The sequence below is a fragment of the Microcebus murinus genome, chromosome X (assembly GCF_040939455.1).
Source record: "Microcebus murinus isolate Inina chromosome X, M.murinus_Inina_mat1.0, whole genome shotgun sequence".
Classification (NCBI taxonomy): domain Eukaryota; kingdom Metazoa; phylum Chordata; class Mammalia; order Primates; family Cheirogaleidae; genus Microcebus; species Microcebus murinus.
In genome coordinates this window covers 122,541,378-122,553,487 of record NC_134136.1, presented here as the reverse complement: position 1 = coordinate 122,553,487, position 12,110 = coordinate 122,541,378, and the positions used below count along the sequence as shown (strand labels likewise).

Here is a 12,110-nt window from a genome sequence, read left to right as displayed (position 1 = left end):
ATGTTTTTTAGAGACTCTCTCTGTCGCCCAGGCTAGAAGTGCAATGGCATCATTGTAGCTCACTGCACTGCAACCTGGAACTCCTGGGCTCAAGCAATCTAGCTTCAGCCTCCCAAGTAGCTGACACTATTGGCACATGCCACCATGCTCAGCTAGTTTTTTCTTTCTTTCTTTTTTTTTTTTTGAGACAGAGTCTCGCTTTGTCGCCCAGGCTAGAGTGAGTGCCGTGGCATCAGCCTAGCTCACAGCAACCTCAAACTCCTGGGCTCAAGCAATCCTTCTGCCTCAGCCTCCCAAGTAGCTGGGACTACAGGCATGCGCCACCATGCCCGGCTAATTTTTTCTATATATATTAGTTGGCCAATTAATTTCTTTCTATCTATAGTAGAGATGGGGTCTCGCTCTTGCTCAGGCTGGTTTTGAACTCCTGACTTCGAGCAATCCGCCCGCCTCGGCCTCCTAGAGTGCTGGGATTACAGGTGTGAGCCACCGCGCCTGGCCACACTCAGATAATTTTTTTTAGAGATAGGGTCTCCATATGTTGCCCAGGCTGGTTTGAAACTCCTGGCCTCAAGCAAGCCTCCCAAAGTGCTGAGATTGCAGGAGTGGGCCACCACACCTGGCCTAAAACTTATAATTTAGGATATATCTTTAAAAATTAATGGAAACCAGTAAATAAAGAGAAGTATCATCTATGGGCTGGGTATGGTGGCTGATGCCTGTAATCCTAGCACTCTGGGAGGCCGAGGTGGGAGGATCACTTGAGGTCAGGAGTTCGAGACCAGCCTCTGCAAGAGCAAGACCCCATCTCTACTAAAAATAGAAATTAGCCAGGCAACTAAAAATAGAAAAAATTAGCCAGGTGTGGTGGTGCATACCTGTAGTTTCAGCTACTCTATTCAGGAGGCTGAGGCAGGAGGATTGCTTAAGCCCAAGAGTATGACGTTGCTGTGAGCGAGGCTGATGCCACCGCACTCCAGCTCAGGCAACAGAGCAAGACTCTGTCTCAAAAAAAAATATCATCTATAGCTCTCAAATCAGCAAAAGAAAAAATAAAATGTGTGATACACAATTTAGAAAACTTTATCAAACCAACTTATAATGGGAAAGGAAGAACAGCAACTATAAGATTATAGAAATAAGTCCAAATACATAACTAACCAAAATAATAAATTAATACAAAATAAATATAAATGAAATGTACATTAAATTAAAGATAAAGGTTATCAGATTGGATTTATCCTTGTTGTTGTTGATTCAGCTATAGACTGGGGTCAGGAAATACACTTAGAATTAAACCAAGAAGAAAGGTTGAAAATGGAGGGATGGGAAAAGATACCAAGAAAATATGAACCAAAAGAAAGTTGGGCCACATAACCCATTGCTCAGTAGACCTCTCCATTTTTATGAGCTTTGGGTATCTTACCTTAATGTGTCTAAAGGAGAACTCATCGTGTCATAGAGAGAAATTTTATTCAAGAGGTGGGGAAAAGGCCAGACTGGAGTGGGGTAAGAGAAAGAAAGATATGAGGCATGGAGTGGAGTTTATGAGGGAGGACAACTCTATCAAATGCTGACTTCTAGGAGTAGAGAAGGAGTAGTGCTAGAGGAGGTGCCAAGAAAGAGGTTTCAGTATTGTGTCAAATTTAATGGGAGCAGTCTATTTGCAGAAGGTAAAGGCCTATGCAACAGACTCAATGTTTGTGTCTTTGCAAAATTCATATATTCAAACCTAACTCTCAATGTGATGGAATTTGGATAGGGGGCCTTTGAGAGTTGATTAGGTCATGAGGATAGAGTCCTCATGCATGGGATTAGTGCCCTTATAAAAGAGACCCCAAAGATCTCTCTCACTCTCTTTCCGCCATGTGAAAATTCAAGAAGTCAACAGTCTGCAACCTACATAATTACAAAATTAATATAATGTAGTGTAATTCATTATAATAAAGGAGAAAATCATATAGCTGTCTTGATTAATGACGATATAGCATTTGGTATTTATAATTCTTAAAACTCTTAGGAAAATAAGAGTGGAAGAAAACTTTCTAATTTTATATAAGTTATGCACCAAAAACACACAGCAAGCATCATACTTCATGGAGAAACTTTAGATGCATGCCCTTTAAGATTGAGAACAAGGATGCTCGCAATCACCACTGCGATTGGTAAGCATTAGCAAGATGGCCAACATAAAAATATAGAAATAAGATGGCCAATATTAACCTACAGGAATCACAGTATCTTTCTACACTAGCAATAACAGCAACAAATCTCTTCATATATAACTCCTACTGATTCTGCTCCTCTGGTTGAATCCTGATGATACATATAGTAGGAAGAGATACGGGGCCGGGCGCGGTGGCTCACGCCTGTAATCCTAGCACTCTGAGAGGCCGAGGTGGGCGGATTGCTTAAGGTCAGGAGTTCAAAACCAGCCTGAGCAAGAGCGAGACCCCATCTCTACTAAAAAAAAAAACAAACAAATTAATTGGCCAACTAAAAATATATATAGAAAAAATTAGCCGGGCATGGTGGCACATGCCTGTAGTCCCAGCTACTTGGGAGGCTGAGGCAGAAAGATCGCTTGAGCCCAGAAGTTGGAGGTTGCTGTGAGCTAGGCTGATGCCACGGCACTCTAGCCAGGGCAACAGAGTGAGACTCTGTCTCAAAAAAAAAAAAAAAAAAAAAAAAGAGAGAGAGAGAGAGAGAGAGAGAGAGAGAGATGGGAGGCCAGGCACGGTGGCTCACACCTGTAATCCTAGCAGTCTGGAGGATCCCTTGAGCTCAGGAGTTTGAGACCAGCCTGAGCAGGATCGAGACCCCATCTCCACTAAAAATAGAAAAAAGTTATCTGGGCAACTAAAATCAGAAGAAATTAGCTAGGCGTGGTGGCACATGTCTGTAGTACCAGCTACTTGGGAAGCCAAGGTGGGAGGATCATTTGAGCTCAGGAGTTCAAGACCAGCTTGAGCAAGAGTGAGACCCCGTCTCTACTAAAAATAGAAAAAATTAGCCGGGTGTGGTGGTGTGCACCTGTAGTCCCAGCTACTTAGGAGGCTGAGACAGGAGGATCGCTTGAGCCCAGGAGTTTGAGGTTGCTGTGAACTCGGCTGCTGCCACAGCACTCTAGCCTGGGCGATAGAGTGAGACTCTGTCTCAAAAAAGAAAAAAAAAAAAAATCTTTGTTTAGAGAGACTGCAAGAAGCAGAGAGGAGCAAGCACATTTCCACACCCCTGACTCCTGGATATCATTAGGGCAGAGTAAGTGCTAGTGCTCTGCCTACCCAGGATTATTAGGCCCTGCAGCTTCAGTGAAGAGAATTCCAGGAGAAAATTCAGGAGTAAAAATGGAGAAAGTAAGACATTGGACTAAAATGACTAGAAACCCTCAGGAATAAAGGAATAAAGGAAAAAGGAATAAAGGAAATAAAGGAATAAAGGAAATAGGAATAAAGGAATAAAGGAAAAAGATCAGACCAGTTCATTAACCCTTGGAATAACCAGGAGATCCAGAGCTTCCTAAAAGAATGGAAACTTCTTAAATTTGAAGAGTGGAGGAAGAAGAATCATGAACAATATAAAGTAATCTCCCAGCATCTCAAGCAGAGGGACAGAAAGAGGAGCTGGTAAGCTCCAAATGATGACAAGTTTGCAGAATACTTACTGGACTATTCACGAGGCCAGCCAGAGGCCAAGGGGCCAACTCTGGTCCTGTCCTCATGCACAGGCCCTACAAAAGGTTCTGGGATACAGGTGGAAGGTCCTCTCTGTGCAGATGTGGTCATCCTTCCAACTCCTGACATCCAGCCCCAGGCCTGTGCCATGCCTGTTCACTTTGAGGGATCGCTGTGGGCTCCTCCACCCATGAGCTATATTGCAGGAGCCTCAGGTACCCAGATGAGAGTCCTGGAACATGAACCTTCTATGGTCAGCTCCACGCCTGTTCCCTGCCTCTTCCCCAGCCTCCTGCAGCAATGGTCACTCTCTTCTGATTCTGATCCAGATCCTGAACTTGGAGACAATTAGTACCTGGATCCCAATTCTGTCTGAAGGCAACAGAATAAAATAATCTATACACAGGTGCATGACTCTTTGCCTAGCCCAACGTAATGAGAATAAAATGTGAAATAAATGAACGACTTTGACCTCAAAAAAACAAAATCTTTGTCTAGTATGGTCAGCATCTGTGCTTCCTTGGGGGAAAATTTCTATTTATTGCCTTTTTTCCTGTGTATGGGTCATACTTTCTAGTTTCTTTGCATACTTAAATATGGACATTTTTTAAAATAATGTGGCAACTCTGAAATTCAGATTCTCTCCTCCCCAGGGTTTGTTGTGGCTGTTGTTTGTTGACATTATTGCTGCTGTTTGTTTAGTGTCATTTCTGAACAAATTCTATATGTCTGTATTCTTTGTTATGTGTGGCCACTGAAGTCCTCATTAGCTCACTGATCAATTAATGATTAGACAAAGATTTCCTTCAATACCTTTAACCATTAGGTCTTCCAACCTTTACCTAAGGTGTGTCTGTGTGTGTTGGATCATGCCTTCAGCACTACTTCAAGTAGTTCACAACTCTGCTTTAGCCTTCACTTTTTTCTTACACATAGATAGCCTCAAGGTCACCCAGAAGTGAGAACTCAGGGCATTCTTGCTTCTTTCCTGGGCATGCTCACTGCCCTGCAGATGCATATGCATGTGGTCTTCCAGATTTTCAGGAATATGTTCAGAAACATATGGCATCTTTTCATGGCATCTCATTCATTCCCCAGCTTGTCCTTTCATTCTTTTTGGTCAGCTTCTTGTTTGCTCCAACTGTTTTGAACATCTCAGGCAGCTATGACGTTAAACAATCACCACTGATCGATTTTTTGTTTGTTTGTTTTAGAGGTCTTGCTCTGTCACCCAGGCAGGAGTGCAGAGGCATGATCATAGCTCACTGCAGCCTCGAATTCCTGGGGTCAAGGGATCCTCCTGCCTTGGCCTCCCAAGTTTCTGGGACTTCAGACACACACTACTGAGGTGGCTAACTACTGATTGCTCTTGAAAAAGCTATTCAGGCTGGGCGCGGTGGCTCACGCCTATAATCCTAGCACTGTGGGAGGCCAAGGCAGGCGGATTGCTCAAGGTCAGGAGTTTGAAACCAGCCTGAGCAAGAGCAAGACCCCGTCTCTACTATAAATAGAAAGAAATTAGGCCGGGAGCGGTGGCTCAAGCCTGTAATCCTAGCTCTCTGGGAGGCCGAGGCGGGCGGATTGCTCGAGGTCAGGAGTTCGAGACCAGCCTGAGCAAGAGCGAGACCCCGTCTCTACTATAAAAAAAAAAAAAATAAGAAAGAAATTAATTGGCCAACTAATATATATAGAAAAAATTAGCCGGGCATGGTGGCACATGCCTGTAGTCCCAGCTACTCGGGAGGCTGAGGCAGGAAGATTGCTTGAGCCCAGGAGTCTGAGGTTGCTGTGAGCTAGACTGATGCCACGGCACTCACTCTACCCTGGCCAACAAAGCGAGACTCTGTCTTAAAAAAAAAAAAAAAAAAAAAAAAAGCTATTCAAACCTATTTACTTTTTTTTTTCCTTAGAAAGAGAGTCTCACTCTGTTGCCCAGGCTAGAGTACAGTGGTGTCATCATAGCTCACTGTAACCTCAAACTCCTGGGCTTAAGTAATCTTCCTGCCTCCCACCATGAGGCCTGGCTAATTTTTCTATTTTTAGTAGAGAAGGAGTCTTGCTCTTGCTTAGGCTGGTCTCAAATTCCTAAGCTCAAGCCTTGACTTCCCAGAGTGCTAGGATTATAGGTGTGAGTCACTGCACCTGGTCTTTTCAAACCTGTTTAAAAGACCTTTGGTTTAAGCCGGGCGCTGTGGCTCACGCCTGTAATCCTAGCTCTTGGGAGGCCGAGGCGGGCGGATTGCTCAAGGTCAGAAGTTCAAAACCAGCCTGAGCAAGAGCAGACCCCGTCTCTACTATAAATAGAAAGAAATTAATTGGCCAACTGATATATATATATAAAAAATTAGCCGGGCATGGTGGCACATGCCTGTAGTCCCAGCTACGTGGGAGGCTGAGGCAGCAGGATTGCTTGAGCCCAGGAGTTTGAGGTTGCTGTGAGCTAGGCTGACGCCACGGCACTCACTCTAGCCTGGATAACAAAGCGAGACTCTGTCTCAAAAAAAAAAAAAAAAAAAAACCTTTGGTTTGGTGTAGCGGCTCATATCTATAATCACAGCCTCACTCCAGAGGCTGAGGTGGGAGGACTGCTTGATGCCAAGAGTTCCTGAGCATCCCAGGCAATGTAGCAATACCTTCATCTAAATAAAAAAATAAATAAGAGTACTTTGAATCAGATCTAATGAAAACAATGCCTGCAAGTGGAGGTTTCCAGGGAACTGTCAGACAGGTCTAAGAATGACAATTCTCTGGGCATCACAGCCATTAGGATGGCTACTATAAAAAACCCCAGAAAGTAACAAGTGTTGATGAGAAATTGGAACTCCTGTGCACTGTTGGTAGGAATATAAAATGGGCAGCTGCTATGGAAAACAGTTTGTAAGTTCCATCAACATTAAAAAGCAGAATTAATTAAACACACGTCCATATTAGAAAATTAAAAAAGACAAAACAAAATGTAAAGAAAATTTTAAAAAGAAAAAATAAATAACAGAATTAACATATGATCTAGCAATTCCACTTCTGAGTATACATCTAAAAGATTAGATATAAAGGTATCTAAGAAATTTTGCACACCCATAGCAGCGTTATTCAAAATAGCCCCAAAAGTGGAGGTAATCCAATTTCCATTGATGAATGAATAAGCAAAATGTGGTTTCTTTTTTTCCTATTTTTTCTTTTTTCATGAATAGCACTGTATATACATACAGAATATTTTTCTGCCTTAAAAAGGAAGGAAATTCTGATACATGCTACAACCTGGATGAACTTTGAAGACATTATGGTAAGTCACATGAAGTATACATGAGGTATCTAGCATAGTCAAATTGATAGAAACAAAGTAGAATGGTGATTGCCAAAGGGTGGAAGAAGGGGGAAATGGAGAGTTGTTTAAGGGGATAGAGTCTTCAGTTTTACAAGATGAAAAAGTCCTAGAGATCAGCTGCACATGTGAAAATAAGTAACTAAAAATATAAGCTATGGGAACTTTAAATCATTTTGAGCTTGAAAAGAATGTGAGCATGGGGCCTTAGTCACATGTCAGGCAGCTGTAACCTAAACAGCTGTAATCTTTGCTTTTCTGACTATAGATTAGTCTTCTTCCTTACCTACTAGACCCCTTCCCTCTTCACTGTTGATCTTTATTATAGATTAACTTCCCTCTTTCCTTTCTCACACAAAGACTCCATGACTACCATATTGTGTAACATGTAATATTAATTATACTCTTTTAAATTGGAAAGGAAATGAAAACAAGCTGTAGGGAAATATATAACTCATTAAATCCTTGTAACTCATAAACAAGCATTGTATAGAAAATTTTATAATCTTACTAAATGTCTTTGTTTTCTGTCTATATAAACAAGACCTTAACTTTGAACTTCAGAACACTGACCTCATTCCTCTGGAGTCTGTGTTTCTAGGATGGTCATTCCCAGCTTGAATAAACTCTTTAAAACTGGATTCTAATCCTTTTGGTTATTTCAGGTTGTCAAATAACAATATGAATATACTCAACACTACTGAATATACACTTAAACATTATTAAGATGGTAAATTTTTTATGTGTTTTACTAAAATTGAAAAAAAATACATTAACACCCATGATATACCTGACATTCTGCTTCGTCTTTGCATATCTAGTGCTGTCACATAGTGGGTGCTCCTCATCTTTCTGTATCAGCAGCATTTGGCAGCTGATGACTCCCTTCTTATTTTTTTATTTTTTAAACTAGTCAAGTGTCATTTGTGGGAGGGGGGGCGACGATGTTAAATCAGCTTAACAATAACCCACAACCCTCGGACCAACTTCATGACTCCCTTCTTGACATGCTTTCTCCCTTGACTTGGAATTCTCTCTTGGTTCTGCTCCTACCTCACTGGCTGCTCCTACTCAAGTCTTTTGTTGCTTCCTCCTCATTCCCCTGAGCTCTGTACCTTGGCAGTGTCCCAAGGCTTAGTCTTCTGATCTCTTCTTTATCTACATTCATTTCCTAGATGATCTCCAGTCTCACGGATTTAAATAACACCCATATGCTTATGGCTCCTAAATTTGTATTTGAGAAAAGAAAAATAGCTCAGAGAAGTCCGAGCTATGTGAAGTATACAAAATGTATCAGGCCCAGAGACACATGAGTATGGGAGACATGAGTCATGCTCCTCTATGCCTGGGGCAATTGTTTAAAGTAATTTTTATCCTGACTAGGGGCCTCATCCACAATCTTTAGGTTCCTGGAATTTGTGATACAAAGGACAATGTATATCCAATCAATAGCTTATGTTTAAAATTTCTTTAAATAGCTTATGGTATTTTAATGTTAAGTACTTGGTAAACAATTTAGGAACTGCCTCTTCTTTTTTCTTTAAAAACCCACTTGTGGGCTGGGTTCGGTGGCTCGCACCTGTAATCCTAGCATTCTGGTAGGCCAACGCAGGAGTATTGCTTGAGCTCAGGAGTTTGAGATCAGCTTGAGCAAGAGTGAGACCCAATCTCTACTAAAAAAGTAGAAAAATTAGCCAGGCACAGTGGTGCATGCCTGTAGTCCCAGCTACTTGGGAGGCTGAGGCAGGAGGATCACTTAAGCCCAGGAGTTTGAGGTTGCAATGAGCTGTGATGATGCCACTGCACTCTTGCCCAGGCAACAGGGAAAGACTCTGTTTCAAAATAAATAAATAAATAAAACCCCCTCGTAATTGCCACTAATCAGAGTGTAGTTTCAGGGCAACTTGAATCTATGCTCTCAGGTGGGCATCCTCAAGCTTTCAGCTCAAATAAACTTTACTTAATCAGATTTTCTGAATCTTGTTATTTAAGGTTGACAGTATCTCCAGGCTGTACCTCTCCCCCTGATCTTTAATCATATCCAATCACCTACTCAACATCTATACATATCTCATAAACTTTTCAGATTTGACAGCTAAACCAAACTCCCAATTTCCCCTCCCAAATCTGCTCCTCCAGCTCTCCAGCTGTCGCCTAACTTTTGAAAACCTTCGGAGGAGTCTTTTTATTTTTGAGACAGGATCTTGCTATGTTGTCCAAACTGGTCTTCAATTCCTGGCCTCAAGCGATCCTCCTGCCTCAGCCTCTCAAAGTGCCAGGATTACAGGTATAAGTCACCACACCCACCTGGAGTCATTCTAACTCCTATCTTCTCACACCCTATGCCCAATCTATCAACAAATCCCTGTAGCTCTACCTGCAAAATAATTCCAGAGTACATCTTATCTCCTCCACTGCCAGTGTCCTAGCCAAAAAACCCTATTGCCTGATTTACTGCAATAGCCTCCTAATTGCCCTTCTGGCTTCCTTCTTCCCTGCTCCCCACATAGTCTACACATAGCAGCCAGGGCTCTTATTAAAGTCACTAATTAAGATCACTAATTGGACTTATGTCTTTATTGGTCATTCAAGTGGGGCAAAGGAAATATCCTTTTAAAGCTCAGGCAAACTAGTGTTTGTCTTATATCCTGTCAAAGGAAACAAATGGAAATAGAAAAAAAAATTAAAGGCCTGGTGTCATGGCTCACGCCTGTAATCCTAGCACTCTGGGAGGCTAAGGCAGGAGGATTGCTTGAGCTCAGGAGCTTGAGCTCAGGAGTTCGAGACCAGCCTGAACAAGAGTGAGACCCCTGTATCTACTAAAAATAGAAAGAAATTAGCTGGACAACTAAAAATATATAGAAAAAATGAGCTGGGCATGGTGGCACATGCCTGTAGTCCCAGCTACTTGGGAGGCTGAGGCAGGAGGATCCTTTGAGCCCAGGAGTTTGAGGTTACTGTGAGCTAGGCTGACACCACAGCACTCCAGCCCGGGCAACAGAGTGAGACTCTGTCTCAAAAAATAAATAAATAGAAGTCAGATCATGTCTCACTCCTTTCTCCAAACCTCCCAAATCATTTCCTACCTCACTCTAAATAGCAGCCAATGGCTTAAAAATAGCCTACAAGGCTCTCCATTATCTAGCCCCACCCCATACCTCTGTGACCTCACCTACTCAAGCCACATTGATATCCCTGCTGTTCCTTCCTCTGCCAGGAATGCTTCTCCCTCAAATATCCACAAGGATCACTCCCTCACTTCCTTCGGCTCTCCAGCTCTCGGCTCTCGGCTCAAATGTCACCTTATTAGAGAAGCTTCTCTGACCACCCCAAATAAAATAGCAACCCATACCCCTACCCTAGCCTTTTCCATCTCCTAATCCTTTTTCTTTCCATAGGGTATATTTCATTGTCTTTCTTCACTAAGGACAATGGTATTGTTCTGCTTCTGGTTCTATTCCCAGCACCTGGTATGGTGTGCCTGCTATGTTGTAGGCACTCAATAAATATTTGTTGAATAAATGAATGTTCAATGAATAGCTATTAAATGAAGGCATGTGGAAATTAGGATGCTGCTTTTCAAAACAGAGTAGGGGGAGAAAAAAATATCAGAGCAAAATTTAAACAATTCCTCAATCCACAAACTGAATCCATTTTCCAGGATACATTACAGAAAGGAGATTAGTTCAGTGAAGTACACCCACGAAGGTCAAATGTTCCAAAGAACATTTAAATATTAAATATTCATATTAAAGATGCCTCAACTGAATCTGAGTAGAGTAATACTTAGCTTCAAGATTTATGTTTTGGCCGGGCGCTGTGGCTCACGCCTGTAATCCTAGCTCTTGGGAGGCCGAGGCGGGCGGATTGCTCAAGGTCAGGAGTTCAAAACCAGCCTGAGCAAGAGCGAGACCCCGTCTCTACTATAAATAGAAAGAAATTAATTGGCCAACTGATATATATATATAAAAAATTAGCCGGGCATGGTGGCGCATGCCTGTAGTCCCAGCTACTCGGGAGGCTGAGGCAGAAGGATCACTCGAGCCCAGGAGTTTGAGGTTGCTGTGAGCTAGGCTGACGCCACGGCACTCACTCTAGCCTGGACAACAAAGCGAGACTCTGTCTCAAAAAAAAAAAAAAAAAAAAAAAAAGATTCATGTTTTGAGGAAGATGTTTTATTTCCTGACAGTGACTGCAAGCAAAATTGAGGAAGGTTTTGACTGAAATATAGAATCATTACAACTCATTCCCACAAATCTGGAATGCCTACCCTTTCATCCAAGTTTGGATTTCAACAAGGTCATTACAAGCTTTACTTGTAATGTAAATCAGAATGGATAACATATACATATATGTTTTCATTACGTTATTTTATTTCTTTTTTTTCCTTTTTTTTTTGAGACAGAGTCTCACTTTGTTGCCCAGGCTAGAGTGAGTGCGGTGGTGTCAGCCTAACTCACAGCAACCTCAGACTCCTGGGCTCAAGCAATCCTGCTGCCTCAGCCTCCCGAGTGGCTGGGACTACAGGCATGTGACACCATGCCTGGCTAATTTTTTCTACATATATTAGTTGGCCAATTAATTTCTTTCTATTTATAGTACAGACGGGGTCTTGCTCTTGCTCAGGCTGGTTTTGAACTCCTGACCTTGAGCAATCCACCTGTCTCAGCCTCCCAGAGTGCTAGGATTACAGGTGTGAGCCACCACACCCGGTCTACGTTATTTTTATTACTTTGGGAAAGTTTTAGGACTTTATTTCTTCACACACTTTTTCTGTCTCCACCTTCTCCTTTGGGGATCAATTTATCTGTATGTTAGGCCACATGTAATTGTCCCACAATTCATTTATGCTTTTTTTTTTTGTATTCTTTTATTCTCTGTGTTTCATTTTGTTAGTTTCTATTATTATGACTTCAGGTCACTAATCTTTCTTTTCTGCAAAGTCTAGTCATTAATCTTATCCAGTGCATTTTTCATGTCAGACACGTCCCAGCTACTTGGGAGGCTGAGGCAGGAGGATCACTTGAGCCCAGGAGTTCAAAGCTGCAGTGAGCTATGATCAGGCCACTATACAACAACAAATTAGCATGATACATCTGCTCTTTGACTCAACT

General features: G+C 42.1%; 1 non-coding gene across 1 annotated transcript; it reads left to right on the top strand.

Moving 5' to 3' along the window:
- The first annotated feature begins 9,536 nt into the window (after positions 1-9,536).
- Positions 9,537-9,662, top strand: LOC142866120 (small nucleolar RNA SNORA27). Its single transcript, XR_012916180.1, has one exon. It is a non-coding gene; the product is annotated as a small nucleolar RNA SNORA27 (small nucleolar RNA).
- The last annotated feature ends 2,448 nt before the right edge of the window (positions 9,663-12,110 follow it).